General features: G+C 37.9%; 1 protein-coding gene and 1 long non-coding RNA gene across 3 annotated transcripts in view; one reads left to right on the forward strand and one right to left on the reverse strand.

The window, feature by feature from the left end:
* The window catches only part of thsd7ba (thrombospondin, type I, domain containing 7Ba), a 901,507-nt gene that overhangs the window by 687,309 nt on the left and 193,310 nt on the right, over positions 1 to 20,888 (forward strand). The window lies entirely within an intron of this gene.
* Positions 1 to 20,888, reverse strand: part of LOC122551715 — a 104,246-nt gene that overhangs the window by 59,091 nt on the left and 24,267 nt on the right. For both annotated transcript variants that reach the window (XR_006312170.1, XR_006312171.1), the window contains exon 2: positions 846 to 964. This is a non-coding gene — a long non-coding RNA (uncharacterized LOC122551715). The remainder of the gene's footprint in view (positions 1 to 845; positions 965 to 20,888) is intronic.

Raw genomic sequence — 20,888 nt, forward strand, 5'->3', positions numbered from 1 at the left:
CTCTCTGACCTATCACCTTCATCCCCACCCCCATTCACCCATTGTACTCTTTGCTACCTTCCCCCACTCTCTTCTCTGAATTAATAGTCTAGTCATAGTGCCATTAGGCCAACACCTTGAAAGAATGGTTAACAATGTACATAACATTCCAGCTGAAAAATGTGTTGCTGGAAAAGCGCAGCAGGTCAGCAGCATCCAAGGAGCAGGAGAATCGACATTTCGGGCATAAGCCCTTCCTCAGGAATCAGCAGTCCTCACTTTCTCCCACATAACATTCTAAGCTTTATTGGTAAGCACATAGAGAACAAAAGCATTTAAAATATGTTAGACATGTCTAAAAGACTAGTTCAGTGTTCACTGGAAAAGTGTGCCCACCGCTTAGCACAATGCTTTAGGAAGGATCAGAAGATATCAGAGAGGGTGCATTAGTTTATCATTCATGGAAATGGTTGAATATTATTATTCAGAATTTTGTTTTCTTACCATTATCGCACAGTTAGTGTGTTTCATGCTGTTCTAAAGAAAAACTGGTTTGATGGATATGTCGGATACTGGAGCTGATAACCCTGACGGATTTGAAGGTATCAGGTATTTTGTGAAGGGAATAATAATGAAAATATTTCAAAATCATTTTATATTCTTATCAATGTATGCATTAGCACCTGTTCGCTCAGTATTATTTGGTTTGCAGTTGGCCTAACCAGCAATTCTTAAAGAGGGCTAATAGAGGCTATCCAAAAATATATTTTTTGAAACAAGTATTTAATATGATGTGGAGCTGGGAGCAGCAGGAAATAATTTTGCTCCTCCATGTTGCATTTTGATATGACTGGCATCCTCCTTACCTGTGATATAAAATGGAGAGCTCTTTATTTCATGTTGCAGTTTCCAGTGGTCTATCCAAGGTGATGAACAGTGAAAATGCCTCATTTTATGACTAGTTGTAATATCTGATCCATTTTTGCTGCAAGGCAATTGGAAGAAAGACACATCAAGAGAATGAGTTATTAGACCTCTTCCAGGTTTTCTGGGTAAAGACAGAAGCATTATTTTCCAGTATTTTCAATAGTTTTATTAGTGCTACTATTCAACAAGCCTGCTAAGCTGACTGAGCAGGTCAAGAACAGTGACATCTCTCAGGACCTGGATTCAGTATCGATACAGGTTCAATGATCTTATAGGAGATGAAAAAAATTTAAAAAAACAATTGATCAGCTTGCCATCTTCTTCAGTAATACCTACCAACACTTCTAACATCCCTCTGCCGTAATGAGTTTTGAAATGATTTGTAGCTCAGGCTGTGGTTCTGGATGTAGGTTTGCTTGCTGAGCTGGAAGATTCATTTTCAGATGTTTCCTCACCATACTAGGTAACATTTTCAGTGAGCCTCCGGAAGAAGCCTCCGTCCGGAAGCTCACTGAAGATGTTACCTAGTATGGTGATGAAACGTCTGAAAACGAACCTTCCAGCTCAGCGAGCAAACCTACATCCAGATCCTTCTGCCTTGCCAGCACCTTCAACAATCCTCATCTCAATTACGTCCTTCAGACATCTTTTTTTCATTCAAAACACGACATCTTTCTATACCATTCATACCATACAGTTCTCACATTCCAGCATTTATATTGTTGTAACCATTATATCCTGCTTTATGTGGTTTGTTGTGGATGAGTCCAAACATTCCCTTCAGTCTAACTAACAGAAATCTTGAGGGTTAGTGATAGGATGTAAGGTGTGTTATTTATCCATATTTCAATATCCTTCATTTCAAAATTTGAATTTGGCTGAGGTAGCATATGAGTTTTGGTCCATGGTGTCCAAAAGATTTTAATAATTCATTTATAAGTATTTTTGTAACCTTGGTGATTTATTTTTAAGAATAATCTGAGAGATATACTCCTAAGGGGCTAATGAATATTTGGTTAAATTGGAAGCATTTGATTAGCAAACAAATGAAACTGTTGTTCATTTAGCTTTTAGCTTAGAAGGTCAGAAATTGATTTTCATTTTCCTTTTGTTGAGTGGAAACACCCATAACTTAGAGAAAAAGACTTTTCAGTTTCAGCTTTGCAATTTTGCAGATGTTTTGGCTGAACCTAGATATGTAACACAATGCTTCTGATGGAAGGAGATGGTTTAAAATTGTTAATAAATTCATTACCTCTATGTAAGCAGATTAGTTTGTAAGTTCCAGACCAGAGGTATCGGGATAAAACCCTAAAGGAGGTACTGAAGGTGAGAACATCTAGGCTTAGTTGAATGCAGACTCAAGGAAGAGCCAATTGGATTCTCAAATCTAGAATTGAAGCCAAAGTTATATTAAGGTCTACAGATGTGATAGAGAAGGGAAATTATTCTGTGGTGTGAATAGTTTAAAGGAGTACTTAAAATTCAATAGTAGTATCTTACTATGTCTGTCAAAATATTTGAATTTGTGTTTAATGTGAATGGTTTGGTTTATTTTGTTTTAAGTTTTCATTTTATGTGTGTGTTAAACTTCTGATTTATTGTTTAAACCAAATCTGCAACATTGTGTGCATGCGTATTAGTTAAAGACCACTTTGTTAAATGAAATAAAACCCAAACTATGATCTGTCAAGACGGATTTTGGTTTGGGATCTGATTTGTCCAGTGTTTGTATCATTTGGGTTCTTAACAGTAAACTAAATAATAAGTCTATTATTCAAAACTACATGTAAAGGAAACTCGATTATCTGGCATTCTATTAACCAAATTTCAGAACAAGATTGCAAGGTCCCGATGCTTGGCTAACTATGTTACTTGGTTATCAGGCAATCAATTAACTGAAGGAAATATTCCCCGCCTGCGTACTTCGGATAATCAAGGATCCTCTGTATACAGGTTACATGAGCATTTCTATCAGTGTTACTGATATTGCAATAGACTTTCCATCTTACTTCAATGACCCAGTTTTCTTCAGTGCTCCGGTTTCCTCCTACAATCCAAAGATGTGTAGGTTAGGTGAGTTGGCCTTGCTAAATTGCACACAGTGTTCAGGGATGTATAGGTAAGGTGCATGAGTCAGGGGTAAATGTAGGAAAATGGGTCCAGGTGGGATACTCTTCGGAGAGTCATAATGGACTTGTTGGGCTGAAGGGCCTGTTTCTACACTGTAGGGTTTCTGATTCTTCTGAATTGTTTCAAATTGATTTTGTGTCACTGTGTGTCATCATCATAATGGTTGGCGCTAAACTTACATGCAGATATTTACCCTTTCACACCCATCTACATCTCTGCCGAAAGCTTTATCTCAATTATTATTATTATCATATACATTAGTATTTTGTAGAAGCTATATCGTTTTTACTTTTGACTGTGGGCTGAACTAGTAAAAAGACCATTTTATAATCAAAGATTGTGGAAAGAATTGTTGCACATTTAAAAAGTAATTTTTTGAACTATGTTATAAGCTGAGTTTATACTGCTGTATTGTTCAAGCAATGAGGGAAGCTGTTTCTGGGCAGGCCTATAGCACAATGTATGTAAGATTTGAACAGAAACAGCTTGCTGAGTGGTTTGTAGAGTTGTGATTAGTTGTGGATGTCAAATGGCATCAGCTTGACAACAATTATGTAACTAGTTGAAGTGTACTTGAACAATTTGTGGGTGTGAACAATACTGGCAGAAACGTTTGGACTGCTGCAAGGGCAAATGTTTCATCCTTCTCTCTAATAACATATATAAAGCCTGAAGAATGCCAGTTTATTTTGTCTCATCAACTGTTAAAAGGATGTGGCCTTTAACTAGTAATTAAGAGAAATTGCAGCTAGTGCGTAATTATCTATGCCTCCTGCGAAGAAGTGAAAAGAATCCAAAGAGAGATTGAATAACACAAAATGTCCATGTTTCACAAATGAATTTTTAGAAAGGTAAATTGGAGATATTGAGTAGTTTGATATATCAGGAATAGCAAATTTGATTTCCAGGGCACCACCAGAGTGAGGCATGCCACTTCTTATATTTACAGCTATCCTATCTCCCCTCTAGTACCTCAATTAATAAATTTAGAAGTTTAGAGACTTCATGACTCTCCCAGAATGTGTTTCCATTTGGCTTATAGAGTCACAGAGATGTACAGCACGGAAACAAACCCTTCTGTCCAACTCGTCCATGATGACCAGATATCCCAACCCAATCCAGTCACATCTGCAAGTACCTGGCCCATATCCCTCCAAACCCTTCCTATTCATCCAGATGCCTTTTAAATATTGTAATTGTACTAACCTCTGGCACCCTCTGAGTGAAAAATTGCCCCTTAGGTCTCTTTCGTATCTTTCCCCCGTCACCCTAAACCTATGCCCTCTAGTTCTGGATTCTCCTACCCCAGGGAAAAGACTTTGTCCATTTATTCTATCCATACCCCTCATGATTTTATAAACCTCTACAAGGTCATCTGAACCCTTTCAAGTTTCACAACATCTTTCCAATAGGAAGGAGACCAGAATTGCATGCAGTATTCCAACAGTGGCCTAACCAATGTCTTGTACAGCCGCAACATGACCTCTCAACTCCTGTACTCAATACTTTGACCAATAAAGGAAAGCATACCAAACGCCGCCTTCACTATCCTATCTACCTGCAACTCCATTTTCAGGAGCTATGAGCCTGCACTCCAAGACCTCTTTTTTCAGCACCACTCCCGAGGTCCTTACCATTAAGTGTATAAGTCCTGCTAAAATTTGCTTTCCCAAAATGCAGCACCTCACATTTATCTAAATTAATCTCCATCTGCCACTGCTCAGCCCATTGGCCCATCTGATCAAGATCCCATTGTAATCTGAGGTAACCTTCTTCGGTGTCCACTACACCTCCAATTTTGGTGTCATCTGCAAACTTACTAACTGTACCTCTTATGCTCACATCCAAATCACTTATATAAATGATGAAAAGTAATGGACCAGCACTGATCCTTATTTGAAAAATGGTAATGTCTCTTGTGTTATTTGAATCTTGGACAGTGTTCCTGAAGCCTGAGGTATCCAGCTCCTCTCAAATTTCAAGGTAAATGTCACTAGTGGATTTCTCTGCTGTACAGGAATAGGATATCATCCATCTTGTATTATGATACCTTCTTCCATACATATTCTTTAAGAGTCTTGCTCAGTTTGCCCACACTGAATTGTCTTTCCTTTTTTGGTTTAATCACATATTTGGACCTTTAGGCCTACCCACAACTTTAAAATGATGTATTTTATTATAATTCTTGACTTGTTGTTTACTGTAAGGATTCTCTGAGCCTTGACCTTTTTGATAATCTTTGTATTTTAATTCTTTAAAAATTAATTCTTCGGTAGAAATTAAGTTTTGAGTTATTTTTCCTATCAATAATTTGGAAGTTGTCAACCCAAATTGTTCTGGAGTAGATCTGTCGTTCTACAGTCCTGATGGAAAAATATTCACTCCTTTTCAATAGGGACTTGATGGTTTGATTCTTTATTAAGCATCACATGTAGATTTAAAATATTTTGCTGAACTTGTAAAATGTTCATTTTCAGTACTTTCTGCAAACTTGACATGTTCATTTGCAAATTATTGTTAAAAACAGCTTTGTCTGAAATTCCATGATCTGTAAAAATCTCTTCAGTACTCTAATGATTGTTCCTAGAGTTGTGGAAGATAATTTTTAAACTTCAATTTATCTTGAAACATAGTCAATGACTTCCTAATGAAACAAATAATTAATTCACAGTCTTTCTTGGGAATTTAGTAAATATCAATGGTTCTCTGTGTTCTTTTTGGTGTATTGCACCTATTTGGCGTTTAGAAATCACTTCTTTAATATCCTTTGAAATTCGAGGTGACTTTTCTGGTGACTGAGCCTTTGATCGATATTTAATAATGCCCAAATGACTTTGATGTAGTTTCTAAGACATTTGTTATGGGTGAAGTTGGAATATCTAATATTTTTGACATAGACTGATACCTGATCAAACAATGATAAAGCGATTTCTGAGGTTGAAGTAAGTTTTGTTGACTAGACCACAAGATCATTAATTTGGCCATGTTGACGGATTGTGATGAATGCCTGGTCCTGCCTTTAGTTCTGATGAAGTTATTTTTGTCCATTCTGATTTGCTATAACGTACAGCCATAAACTGCATGTATGACTCAACCTGTTCAATGAAATCAATATTGCATCATATAAACTATCCATAGACACTCTGGAGTTGCAGTTTGTCCTGCACAAACTGTCTCATAAACAAATCTCCACAGCTTTAATCAAAATCTTTGTGATTTTGGAGACATTCTTATGAGTTCCTTCTCATCATGTAAGCAAAGTCAGGGTTTGTAATCTATTTCAATAACCACTTTCAGACCAACACTGCAATCTGAGAATTTCTTGCAAAGTCAATGCAACTGAAAATGTTTTTTTCCTTCAAACTATGTATCCCATCACTGTACTCAAGATATACAATAAAACGGTCTTTGATGTTGTCTATTGTGTCAGGGCCTGGTGTTATTTATTACGAAGGGGCCTGGTGTTGTCTATTATGACCATTTTTTTTGCTGAAGAAGTACTGATGTAAAGCCCATAACTGAAGTATTCACTCCTAGTTTTTATGGTCAATAATTAAGGATTATTATAAATAATATATTATGTATTCTATGGAAATTAGAAATTAACACCATGCTTGAGCTTGCTCTGGAAGTTGCCAGAAAGGTTCAGTAGCCAAATCATTAATATATATCATAAATAGTTGAGGTTGCAGCAGTGGTCCCAACTGCATCCCACTGGTTACAAGTTGCCAACTTGGAAATGTGTCCCTTATCTCAATTCTGTCTTCTGTTAGTTAGCCAATCGCTTAATCATATTAATGTACTACTTCCAAAACCATGGGTCTTATCTTTTTAAGTATCTTAGTGTGTGGTACTTTATCAAATGCCTTCTGAAAATCCAGATATGTTATATCCACATTTTCTCCTTTCCCTCTTCTGTAAGTTTCCCCCTCTAAGAATTCTAATAAATTTGTCAAGTATGGCTTTCCCTTTGTTAAAAACATACTAACTGTGCTTGATTATATAATGGATTTCTAAATGCTCTGCTATTCCAATTTTTATAATAGAGTCTAACATTTTCCCAATATATACCCAACCATAATTGCCTATTTTCTTTTTTTTTTAAATCTCTGACCCTTTGTTAAATAAAATGGCAGTTTTCCAATTCTCTGGGACATTTCTGCACATTATAAGAAATATTTATACAAACAAGAGATGAACCTCCACTGTCTTAGTATGACTTATTGTGGACAACACACTTTATGGAGAGAATGTGACAACTTTGAAGATACAGAACAGGTTGATGAGATTTTTTCTATGGATGAGGGAACTTAAGTTAAATGGATAATTTGGAGAAACTTGGACTGTTCTCCTTAGAGAAATTCAGGAGGATATTTTTAGAGCACTCAATTCATGAATGTTCTAGACAAAAAATACAGAGAAACTTTTTTTTCAGAGGGATGGAGAACCAAATTGACATTAATTTAAGGTGATTGCAAAAGAACCAAATGTGACATCAGGAACTTGTTTTACAGAGAGTAGTTAGGATGCTCCCCAAGAATGTGGTGGGGGCTTGTTCAATCAGCTTTTCAAAATGGAATTGGATAAGAACCATTGGAAAAAGAAAACTTGCAGAGCTGTGGAAGAAAGGTGAGTAAGTGAGGTAATCTGAGCTAATTTTACAGGGAGCCAGCATAGAAAATGATTTTCTGTCTTATTTTACTCTGTGATTTATAAGCAATATTCTCTCCATTATTCAAGATGTTGATGTACTAATCCCTTATCACGGCCAACTCAAAGACATAAATGTGGTTTGGTAATGTAACTACATTTTTTAAAGCAAAACATATGGTTTTAGAACTTTTTAATTAGGTTTAACATTTTCTGAAGCTGATATATACTAATCACTAACCAAACCATGTTAAGAAAATAAGTTTTGGATCATTTATATATGTATATCATTATAGTCTAACATCAACAGAACTGAGGCTGAGATTGTGGACAGCATCAAGTTCCTAGAAGTGATGATAACTGACAACATGTCCTACACTTCCCACGTAGATGCGATGGTCAAGAAGACACAACAATGCCTCTTCTTCCTTAGGCAACTCAGGAAATTTGGCAAGTTCACAAGGTCCCTCACCAACCTTTACAGATGCACCATGGAAAGCATACTATCCGGATGCATAATGGCCTGGAATGACAACTGCTCCGCCCAGAACCATCAGAAAGTGCAGAAGGTTGTATGCACAGTTCAGACAATCATGGAAGCCAAGCTTTTATCCATGGACTTCCTTGACATGGCTTGTTACCGTGGAAAGGGTGCCAACATCATTGAAGACCCATTGCACCCCAGCAAAGCTCTGCCACAACATCTTCTGTCGGGCAGAAGATACAGGGACTTGCACACATGTACTAGCCGGTTGAAGAACTGCTTCTTCCCTGCCATTACTAGACTGATGAATGCACTCTCTAACTTCAAATAATGCTGATCTTGTTAATTTTGATCTTGCCTAGCTCGCACCCTGTGTGATGTAATCGGCATGCCTCTGACTAGTTTTTTTCACCCTATGTCCTTGCTTACAATGATCTGCCTGCACTGCTCGCAAACACTTAGGTATATGCAACAATAAGTCAACCAAATCAACTCAATATTTTTTGTTGTGATGGGTGGGTAGATGAGGAGAACAGTGAAAAGCATAGTCAGATTCCAAAGAGTGAGTAAATGTGAAATGTGGGAAAAGCCTCATTTGCAACAGTAAAAGGTGAGAGAACCATTATTGCTGCAAAATAAAAATCTTTCAAAGAAGATCTTACAAGAACACCTCATCATAGACATCAGACATCAGAAAGATTTAATTTCAGATGTTGGCTAAATAGGTGACAATATCAAACATCCCTGGAGAAAATAATACACAAATAGTATTTAATTCTTTCCAAACAATAAAGTAAGGCAAAACCTGAAAAAATAAACCCACTTCTGTGAACCAGATAATGGTATTGCTCACAAGGGATAAATGGAAATTTGAAGATGAGAATTATTTTGAGAATTATTTCACCCTTCAAATGAACAAAATTCTTGAAAGGGCAACATTCAACTAAAAGGTGTGATATGCAACAGAATGAACAGATAATTTAATTAATGATTTCCTCAGGTTATAAATGAGATGCGACTATTGTACCCTAAAGTCAGAATTCATAAGAATATAAATTGTTGTAGCCATTACTAATGATTCTCTGTCAGACTTATTGCAATCCAAAGAAGACATAATTCTACTGAAAGCCATTCAGCTGGTGATTAAAGCAGGTGTCTGAAAGCAAAGCAGATCAATCGGAAGAGGAACAGTTACAATTTGACACTGGTGATTTAGAGAATGTATTAATTTCTCAAAGTTTAAACCCACAAAAGACATACTAGAAAAGCCAGTGCAGCAGCAGGATCAACCCCAGAAACTGAAAGATTTTGTCAATGCTGTAGAGCAAATATAATTCACAAAAACAAACAATGCACAGCTATTAAAAGTGGATTTTTTTATCATAAGAATGATCACATTTGGAAAATCTAACAAAACAAGACATAGAGTCATAGAGTCATAGGGATATACAGCATGGAAACAGACCCTTTGGTCCAACCCATCCATGCTGACCAGATAACCCAACCCAATCTAGTCCCACCTGCCAGTACCCAGCCCATATCCCTCCAAATCCTTCCTGTTCATATACCCATCCAAATGCCTCTTAAACATTGCAATTGTACCAGCCTCCACCACATCCTCTGGCAGCTCATTCCATACACGTACCAGCTTCTGTGTGACAAAGGTTGCCCCTTAGGTCTATTTTATATCTTTTCCCTCTCACCCTAAACCTATGCCCTCTAGTTCTGGACTCCCCAACCCCAAGGAAAAGACTTTGTCTATTTACCCTATCCATGCCCCTCATAATTTTGCAAACCTCTATAAGGTCACCCCTCAGTTTCCAACGCTCCAGGAAAAACAGTCCCAGCCTGTTTAGCCTCTCCCTGTAGCTCAAATTCTCCAATCCTGGCAACATCTTTGTAAATCTTTTCTGAACCCTTTCAAGTTTCACAACATCTTTCCTAAAGGAAGGAGACCAGAATTGCACGCAATATTCCAACCGTGGCCTGACCAATGTCCTGTACAGCCGCAACATGACCTCCCACCCCTTGTACTGAATACTCTGACCAATTAAGGACAGCAAACCAAACGCCTTCTTCACTATCCTATCTACCTGCAACTCCACTTTCAAGGAGCTATGAACTTGCACTCCAAGGTCTCTTTGTTCAGCAACACTCCCTAAGACCTTACCATTAAGTGTATATGTCCTGCTAAGATTTGCTTTCCCAAAATGCACCACCTCGCATTCAACTGAATTAGACTCCATCTGCCACTTCTCACCCCATTGGCCCATCTGGTCAAGATCCTGTTGTAATCTGAGGTAACCCTCTTAGCTGTCCACTACACCTCCAATTTGGTGTCATCTGCAAACTTACTAACTGTACCTCTTATGAAGTCCATATAGATCACATCTACTGCTCTGCCCTCATCAATCTTCTTTGTTACTTCTTCAAAAAACTCAATCAAGTTTGTGAGACATGACGTCCCATGCACAAAGCCATGTTGACTGTCTCTAATCAGTCCTTGCCTTTCCAAATACATGTACATCCTGTCCCTCATGATTCCCTCCAACAACTTGCCCACCAACGGTGTCAGGCTCACTGGTCTATAGTTCCCTGGCTTGTCCTTACCACCCTTCTTAATCAGTGGCACCACATTAGCTAACCTCCAGTCTTCCGGCACCTCACCTGTGACTATCGATGATACAAATATCTCAGCAAGAGACCCAGCAATCACTTCTCTAGCTTCCCACAGAGTTCTAGGGTACACCTGATCAGGTCCTGGTGATTTATCAACTTTTATGCATTTCAAGACATCCAGCACTTCCTCCTCTGTAATCTGGACATTTGGCAAGACGTCACCATCTATTTCCCTACAGTCTATATCTTCCATATCCTTTTCACAGTAAATACTGATGCAAAATAGTCATTTAGTATCTCCCCCATTTCCTGCGGCTCCACACAAAGGCCGCCTTGCTGATCTTTGAGGAGCTTTATTCTCTCCCTAGTTACCCTTTTGTCCTTTGTAAAAACTCTCTGGATTCTCCTTAATTCCATTTGCCAAAGCTATCTCATGTCCCCTTTATGCCCTCCTGATTTCCCTCTTAAGTATATTCCTACTTCCTTTATATTCTAAGGATTCACTTGATCTATCCTGTCCAAACCTTACATACGCTTCCTTCTTTTTCTTAACCAAAACCTCAATATCTTTAGTCATCCAGCATTCCCTATACCTACCAGCCTTTTATTTCACCCTAACAGAAATATACTTTTTCTGGATTCTCATTATCTCATTTCTGAAGGCTTCCCATTTTCCAGCTGTCTCTTTACCTGCAAACATCTGCCCCCAATCAGCTTTCGAGCGGTCTTGCCTAATACCATCAAAATTGGCCTTTCTCCAAATTAGAACTTGAAGTTTTAGATCTGGTCTATCCTTTTCCATCACTATTATAGCCACTGAAAAATAAAATACTAAAGAACCACACACAAAAATAACTGAAATAGAACAGGTATGTTAGAAGGAAATCTACATCATAGGGAATAACTTTCCAAATTCTAGGAAACCCTTATGTAATTCATAATCAAGAATTCTCTCTTGTTAGGACCAGATCAGACTCTCCCAAAGTAAATTATGGAGATGGCCACGACCTAACTTTTATATTTTTTTGAAAAGCAAGTATAAGGCACTATGTTTCAGGTATGATTTGATTGGTCTACCACTAAGCTTTAATCAAAACATACTTTATTCTGACAAATGTATTAAAATACAGCAAAGAGAAGAACGTTGCTCTATTGAAATGTTTAACAAGATAATGTATTATTTACCCACCAGTCATCAACTGTTCTGATATAGGCAACATCCCATAAACACATCCTTGGTAAAGGCAATTCAGCAATACAATGTATTATTCCCATGGATTATCTCTCTGTAGTCCAGTAGAAAGAAAACCAAAAAAAACAATCTTTTGATTTTTTAAAGAGGAAGCTTCTCTGTCTCAGGCTGCATTCTAGCAACAGAGAATTCAAGCTTTCACTTCAGCAGCCAGTAAAACCCACCAAATAATTGAGAGCAAAACCAAAATCGTTTTAAGTATACGCGAGTCTGACCCTGTCCACTCATGATTCTTTTGTCTTACTTTTAAAAAAAAATCACCCAGGGAGACCTGAAAATTATTTATCAACTACATATATGGAGACATTTCAGTGTCACTTTTACAGCACTCCTCTGCAAGAGAAGCAGGACAGAACACATCTCTTATAGACCCAGTATCATCACACCGTAAGTAGAACGGTTTGTATTGTCCTCAATTCATTTAAAAGGGGTAGAGGTTAAGCAACAAAAGCTGAATTTTCCTTTGAAAATAAATATCCCATTTTGTTCAAAGGGTAAAAAAAACCAATGGCATTGTATTAACAATAGATGGTAATTTTTTTTTGTCTTTATACACCAGAAAGGAACTACATCGTTATTATAAAAAAGTTAAGGAAAAATTTGAAGAGATGCCAAGAATGGAAATCATTTCACTAGTCATAAAAGTAACAGTGTGATATTTGGGCATTGCTCCAGCACCCACCTTTGAACATACTTATTGATGCAGCCTCTTTTGCTGTCTGCAATAAGCAATTCCACAGACTGACTAACTTTTGAGAGAAAAAAGAAGTTCTCCTCATCTCCATCATAAATGGCCTCTTACTCTATCACATCTTTTGGTCCTCGACTTTACCAGAATGGAAACCTTTCATTGTCTATCCTGTTCAGCCTACTAAGAATTTTATATGTTTCTGTAAGGTCACCACCCATTCTTCTAAACTTCAATGAGTACAGGCCCAACTTACTCAAACTCTCCTCATAGGAAATCCCAGGATCAACCAGTGAACATTCTTTAAACTGCCCTCAATGATAGTTTACCTTTCTTTAGACAAGGGGACCAAAACTATTCACAGTATTTCAGGTGTGGTTTAACTAGTGCTTCATGTAGCTTTCACAAGACTTTCCTTTTTTTATACTCCATTCCCTTTGAAATAAATGTGGAGGAGCCAGTGTTGGGCTGGGGTGGACAAAGTTAAAAATCACACGACACAGGGTTATAGTCCAACAGGTTTCTTTGAAACCACAAGCTTTTGGAGCCCTCACTCCTTCCTCAGGCAGCTAGTGAGAGAGAATACATTGGACACAATTTATATGTAAAAGATCAAAGGGTCATCCAATTATGCAAATGTTTTGAACAAACCTAGATGGCTATTAAGTCTTTAATCAGTTAGAACAGAAAGGGAAGGTTTGATTGATTAACATGTGCATCCTTACTCCCAGATAACTGCTGGGTTTATCAGAATAAAGGTGACATCTTCGATCAGGCAATGTATTTTAGGTGTGAGGCCATGTTTCAAGTCTGTGTGTATCTCATCCTGGAGCTAGACTGCTTTTATTTCCAAATTAGGAATTTATAAAATGCCACAGTAACTGACTGAGTTTTATTAGCTGGCATTCTATACACACAGACAAACTCGCTCGCTCAAGACCACACATACAAACACTCTCCCTCTCCTGCATCCCCCTCCACACATACACACTCTCTCTCTTTCTCTCATAGACACACACACTCCCTCTCCCTCACACACACACACTCCCTCTCCCTCACACACACACACACATGCGCATGCAAATGTAAGGAGTGAATTTGCACTTACAGTTTTGAAAACTGAGTTTTATTAGCTAGCATTCTATTTGAAAGAACAGAATTGCTTAGGGAATAGATATGAAACTGTAAGATTAGTTTTAATGCTGGACAGAGATTGGACAGACGTCAGTTCCATTGGCCAAGGGTTGTCAGCAGTGGATCTGTGCCACTTTTGTCTCCTAGTTTGAGGTTAATTATAATTGACAAGTTGTTAGTAGCAATGTGTATTCTGCATAAACAGCTTTTTAATTGGAAGGTGTGAATTTGATGTTTCCAGTTAAAGGACAGGGCCCTCTTAAAAGCTTTTGTGTTGCAGTGGTAGTGTCTCTACTGTCAGCTCTACTTGTCATAGAAGGTTCAGGTTAAAAATTAAAACAAAAGTTCAAGTCAGATTAGTTTGGTTGAATGTTATTTTTAGAAAATTATTTTTTAGAATTATAAATTTAAACATTTCTAATATGTCAAATAATATTTTTGAAAATCATGCATTTGGTGTACATCTTTGTAATACCTCTTATGCACTTACATTTAAAAAATCTTTTAAATCTTGGATTAAATGTCATTTGTGTTTAAGAATTATAAGAGTATGATAAATCTTGTTAAAATGCCATATAACAAGTCTGATGTTTAAAAAGTCTGATCAGTCATCAGACAAACCTGTTAAAGAAGTTATCTATAAAGTCTGAAATTTCAGGAGAATTGACATTGTCAGATGTTTTGAAGTCAAAGTCATCCTCTGCTACTGGAAAGCTTATTCACTCTTCAAGATCTGCTTCTGAAGGCTCTTTATTCATATTGTAGCCCTCAAATGTTTTGTGGAGCAGCTGGGCAATTAACCTCAATTGTCACAAATGCATAATATCTTTCTTATATTTCTGAGAATGAGCACAGAAACCAGCAAGACTGATTTTGCAGTCAGTGAATTGGAAGACTCTATAGAGGTCTCTCATTGAACCCAGATGAGCAAGCACCTATCCAGGTTCAAAGGATGACCATGAGGTAACTCAAAGAAGGATCGGCTCACATTCCAACCTTGTTAAGAAGGATAAAGATGCAGATTTTAAGGATACTGGCCTTTACATATTGGAAGCACTCCTTCAGCCAGAAATGTATCAAAGCATTGAACTGCTTGAACTTTCCCATTATGTAGAAAGCATGGAGGAGTCCATTAGAAACTATGGCCTAACACCTACACTTCACCGTCACCCGTAAGGTTCATGGTCATCGCAGTTGATGCTGCAGCTAAGCTTCAACCTACAGGAGTCATCATGGAGTGCAACTGTTGGGGATGCTCAGAAAGGCTCAAACTCTGGAGATCGGCTCAGAGCCAAGCAGTGCACCAAGATTTTGGGCACACATTAGATTCAGCTTGAGTCAGCAGCGAGAGAAACAGGTGCATTGTTTTTTAAAATTTCAGTTTATGTCTGGGAAAAGCAAGATAACTTCATTGCTGCTGATAAGCTGAAGAAAATACTTGCTTTTTTTGTTATGATTCAATTTATCCTAGCTTCCTTTAGGCAGGCTTTAGTTTATTCAGACGTTTAGTGTGTCTAACAATGCTATAACTTGAACCATGAACGTCCTTGAATCTGTCTTGCCTTACGAGAGAATTGCTTTATGGGTTTAAGAATACATTTATCAGCATGAGTAATAGCTTTTCATCAAACCAATCATTATCAGCTATTTCCAAAGTCAATTGTTTTCAGTGAGGTTGTAAGTAAATACGAGTATTGATGCTTGAGTTACATTCAGTTTTAGTTTAACATCATGGTAGGAATTTATGTGCATCTTTGCTGCTGGTGGAAGTTTGAGACAATTTCCTTTTGTTTCCATTATAAATTTTACTAAGATAGAATGAGAAACTGTTTGCAAAAAGATGAATGGCTTATGTCTCAATGTTGTCTTTAATTCAAAATATTAAAAAAACTCTGAATATGTTTAAAAGGAAAAAAAACAAAACAACAAATATTTGTCTTTGTGAAATACCACTGGAGATTATGAGGGACGTATTTCTGCACCCAATAAATTATTGCTTAAATATTTAAGTGTAACAGTGCAGGAATGCATTAGTAGTTTGAAACATTAGAGTTACGCTTTGATATGAACTCTGGCATAATAAATTATTTTAAAATTAAAATATTCAGTAAATAGTGAGGAGGACTGTAAAAGATTTCAAGAAGACACTTAATGAATGGGCAGATGAAGGTACAGCTTAATGTGGCTTAGGGTGACATTATTCAGTTTGGAAGGTCAGAAAAATAACTTAATGCAAGGATGTTGAAGTGTTTTAATGCACAAAGAGACCTAGGGATTCAAATGCAGTATTCTTTGAAAGAGCAGGTATGAGATCATTAAAAACGGACGATGCCATTCTTGCTTTTACAAATAAGGGCTCAACAGACATGAACACAAATTATTATTATAAAGTTGTACAAGGCATTGTTGAAGCCATCATTGGAGTGCTGTGTACAATTTTTGTTACTTCACTTTTGAAAGAAATTTGAAATTATTGTGGATATGCAGTAAAGTTTAAACAAGGTTATACTAGAGCTGAGAAATATTAATTCTGAAGAGAAATTTTAGATCTTAAGGCTAATTCCACCCCACATCCAAAATCTGAAACGTCTAATGTTTAACCCTTCATTCTCTGCAGCATTTCTGTAGTTAGGAAATTGCACAGCTGTCTCACACCTTCACGTTTGAAATCCTGATGTCCAGTAAAACCATCACTGTCTCTCTCCTTGGCTATTTCTCTTGGTCCTACCCTTATTGCTGCTTAGTTGAGTCCAAGGAATGCAGACTCGAAAGGATATGGTGGTCAATTGGTTTAGCCCTTTACAAACTGGACCAGTTAAAGCTCTTCATTTGTAAAACTGCTCACCATTTTAGGATTGTTCTGGAATGCATAGATAACTGCAAGTTTCACTTTTGTACTGAAAAACATTTTCTTTAACCCCTGACTCTGTCACCTCCACCAATAAATGAGAAGAGCTGCAAAGATCAAGATAATTTGATCATTTGCCTCTGCCATTTCTCTTCTTTCCACCATTTATTGTCCATCTCTAGTTGCCCCTAAGCTAAGCACCTTGTGAGATCTTTGCAATAGAGTCAAGCTTAGGGTTAGAAGAGTCAATCACATTGCTGTAGGTCCAGACTGTTACATAAATCAGATTAAGTGAGGATGGCACATTATTTCCCTAAAGAATAAGTGAAGTAGATGAACGTTTAGAACAATTTGATAATAGTTGACATTATCAACATTGCTGAAACTAGTTTTTAATTCCAGATTCATAATTGAATCCCAGAGAAAATAAATAGTAAAAAGACAGTACTCATTGGAAATAAATGTACTGGAGATTCATTTTGAAAATATGTCAAACCAGCATATGCCACTTGCTGGTTTACCTTCTGGCATTTAACTTACACTAGCTGCCTTGGTGGGATTTGAACCATGACCTCAGAGCATTAGCACAAGCTTCTGGATTAATAATTGACAATACACCACGGTCTCTCCAGGTAACCCTCTCAGCAAGTCTACCTTCTCTCCTATCTCCTCCCATAAGGTCACCTTCTTCACAAGACACACTTTCTGCCCTCCTCCTGTTTCTCATATTGACTGATATTTTAATATTGCTCTCTTTTCAAGTGGTTTTGATTCTCCTTTAAATTTATTTCCATTACCTCTCTCCTCTAACAAGAACCCTTGCAAACTACCAACCCATTTCCAACCACTGTTCCATCATTTTGAACATACTTCTCCTCCTAATTCTGACTTTTCTGGAATTCCACATTTGTATCACCTCAAATAGATTTCCATCCCACTATAATATGGCTCTAATCAAAGTCACACATGACAAACATTCTTGATGGTAAATGTCACCTTCTTACCTTCTTGATTTCTTTGCCATCTTGGACACTATTGATCATACCATCTGAGATACCTCTCCTTAAGTTTCCAGATATTTGAACCTACACTCACTTGGTTCCACTCTTATCAATCTAATCACTGTCAGAAGATCACTCATAATAATTTATCTTCTTGATTTTGCACTGTTACCTCTAGTGTTCCCCAAGGATCAATCTGTGCACAACCACCCCTTCCTCCCCTCCCCCACCCCCATTCCCATTTCTTGGTTATATACAATGTATTGGTCACATCATCCAAAAACACTGCATTCATTTTAACATGTACATTTATGTGCTTTTGTCACCCAACCCTGCCTCACTACCTCCTCACTCAGCTCATCTGTTGGTCCAACATCCTGTGCTGGCTGAACAGAAATGTCCTACAATTCAATATTGGAACACAATAGATACTATTTGTAGCCACCAATTCCACCTCTCTACCTGACAACTGTTGAGAGTAAAACAGACTGCTCATGACATCACATCATCATGGTGAAAGACACATTGGGTAGATTTGCTGCCAACGTTCTTCTTTTAGGTTGGAATTTAAAGTGTCGGATTGATAAAATCCACTTGGGAGTTGAACAAAATTTAGTTTATTGTCTTAAACAAGATTATTGTTTATGCATGATAGCAATCAGCTATAACTTGCATTGGTGTAATATTGTGCCCTTGCAGTGCAGTGATAGAGTACCTACCACTAGGCCAGGAGGTCTCAAGTCTCACCTGCTTTAGAAGTGAAAAGGTGATTAGAAAGTATCTACATTGATATGATAGACTGGACTACTGGGATGACAACAAAAATATAGATACTGGATGTCTCTCCTTCAAGATAAAGAGCTGTTCTCCAATTGAAGTCCATTTAATATCATCAGGTGCTTAATATACACTCAGCATTAACTCTCATCCTGGTGGGAGGAGCTGATTTCTTGAACATCTTAAACAACAGTCCTCCATATCCTATCCTCTGTAAACTTGATATTGCCCAAAACATCTATGTCCTTAGTTGCACTGAAACCTGTTACCATGTGCTCACCGGCATAAGTGACTCTATTTCAAGTAACATTTTGATTTTGTGAAATCAAAATTATCCTTGTTTCAAATTCTTCCATGGAATCACTACTTCTCAGTTCGGTAATATCCTCTGGGCCCACAAACGTCCAAGACATCAGTACATGTCTAATTCTGGCATTTCCAATTTTAATTACTTCATTATTGGTGCCTGAACCTTCAGCTACCTAGGCCATTGTCTCCAGAATTCCCTCTTTAATCTTCTGTCACTCTCATATTCCTATATGACACGCCATAATTCTTTCACTGCGCACTTGGTCATCTATTCTACTGTTTGACTAAATTTACATTATAATCCTTTCAGAAAGACACTTTGTAGCATTGCATTATGTTAAGCATTCTTTATGATTATGAATTGTTAGTGTCTTATCACATTATTAAACAAAAAATCTTCATAGATTCCTAGATTCCTAGAGATGTACAGCATGGAAACAGATCCTTCGGTCCAACTTGTCCATGGCGACCAGATATCCCAACCCAATCTAGTCTCACCTGCCAGCACCCGGCCCATATCCCTCCAAACCCTTCCTATTGATATACCCATCCAAATGCCTCTTAAATGTTGCAATTGTAACAGCCTCCACCACATCCTCTGGCAGCTCATTCCATACACATGCAACCCTCTGCATGAAAATGTTGCCCCTTAGGTCTATTAGCAGGAAAATCAATGTTTCGGGCAAAAGCCCTTTATCAGGAAACAAGCTCTATTCCTGATGAAGGGCCTTTGCCTGAAACGTCGATTTTCCTGCTCCTCGGATGCTGCTTGAACTGCTGTGCTTTTCCAGCACAACTCTAGTCTAGAATCTGGTTTCCAGCATCTGCAGCCCTTGCTCTTACCCTGAAGTCCATATAGATCACATCTACTGCTCTGCCCTCATCAATCTTCTTTGTTTCTTCTTCAAAAAACTCAATCAAGTTTTGTGAGACATGATTTCCCACACACAAAGCCAAGTTGACTATCCTGAATCAGTCCTTGCCTTTCCAAATACATGTATATCCTGTCCCTCAGGATTCCCTGCAACAACTTGCCCACCACCGAGATCAGGCTCACCGGTCTATAGTTCCCTGGCTTGTCTTTGCCGCCCTTCTTAAACAGTGGCACCACGTTAGCCAACCTCCAGTCTTCTGGCACCTCACCTGTGAGTATCGATGATACAAATATCTCAGTAAGAGGCCCAGCAATCACTTCTCCAGCTTCCCACAGAGTTCTCGGGTACACCTGATCAGGTCCTGGGGATTTATCCACCTTTAACCATTTCAAGACGTTCAGCACTTCCTCCTCTGTAATACGGACATTTTGCAAGCTGTCATCATCTATTTCCCGACAGTCTATATCTTCCATATCCTTTTCCACAGTAAATACTGATGCAAACTATTCATTTAGTATCTGCCCCATTTTCTGTGGCTCCACACAAAGACTGCCTTGCTGATCTTTGAGGGGCCCTATTCTCTCCCTCGTTATTCTTTTGTCCTTAATATATTTGTAAAAATCCTTTGGATTCTCCTTAATTCTATTTGCCAAAGCTGTCTCATGTCCCTGTTTTGCCCTCCTGATTTCCCTCTTAAGTATACTTCCACTGCTTTTATACTCTTCTAAGGATTCACTCGATCTATCCTGTCTATACCTGACATATGCTTCTTTCTTTTTCTTAATCAAACCCTCAATTACTTTAGTCATCCAGCAGTCCCTACACCTACCAGCCTTCCCTTTCACCCTGACAGGAATATATTTTCTCTGGATTCTTGTTATCTCATTTCTGAAGGCTTCCCATTTTCCTGCCGTCCCTTTACCTGCGAACATCTGCCTCCAACCAACTTTCGAAAGTTCTTCCCTCATACCGTCAAAATTAGCCTTTCTCCAATTTAGAGCTTCAACTTTTAGATCTGGTCTAGACTTTTCCACCACTATTTTAAAACAAATACAATTATGGTCACTGGCGCCAAAGTGCTCCCCCACTGACACCTCAGTCACCTGCCCTGCCTTATTTCCCAAGAGCAGGTCAAGTTTTGCACCTTCTCTAGTAGGTACATCCACATACTGGGACATAATTTTTAACCGTTTCACCACATTCCACTGCTTG

Source organism: Chiloscyllium plagiosum, chromosome 7 (assembly GCF_004010195.1).
Source record: "Chiloscyllium plagiosum isolate BGI_BamShark_2017 chromosome 7, ASM401019v2, whole genome shotgun sequence".
Classification (NCBI taxonomy): domain Eukaryota; kingdom Metazoa; phylum Chordata; class Chondrichthyes; order Orectolobiformes; family Hemiscylliidae; genus Chiloscyllium; species Chiloscyllium plagiosum.